Below are 264 nucleotides of genomic sequence, written 5' to 3'. Positions count from 1 at the left end.
GGATACCCAGGGCTCGGTTTACACCTATCCCCATTTTTAGCCACTGGGGGGCCATAGGCAGGCTGGGGGAATTCATATAAATGTTAAAAAACCTCATAAAGTGACATTATCATGCCATGGGACCTTTAAGTGGCATGTGATGAGGGACAACTGCAACCTCTATTCAACACTAAACACACTACACTGTTCACTTGTTTAGCCAGGATCTCTATTTAGCACCATGGACAGAGACCCAGCAAATCTGCATATCAGCCACAGAAAGAA

The sequence above is a fragment of the Etheostoma spectabile genome, chromosome 18 (genome assembly GCF_008692095.1).
Source record: "Etheostoma spectabile isolate EspeVRDwgs_2016 chromosome 18, UIUC_Espe_1.0, whole genome shotgun sequence".
Taxonomy (NCBI): Eukaryota; Metazoa; Chordata; class Actinopteri; order Perciformes; family Percidae; genus Etheostoma; species Etheostoma spectabile.
The sequence above is the reverse complement of the archived record's forward strand: the minus strand, read 5'-3'. Positions refer to the sequence as shown.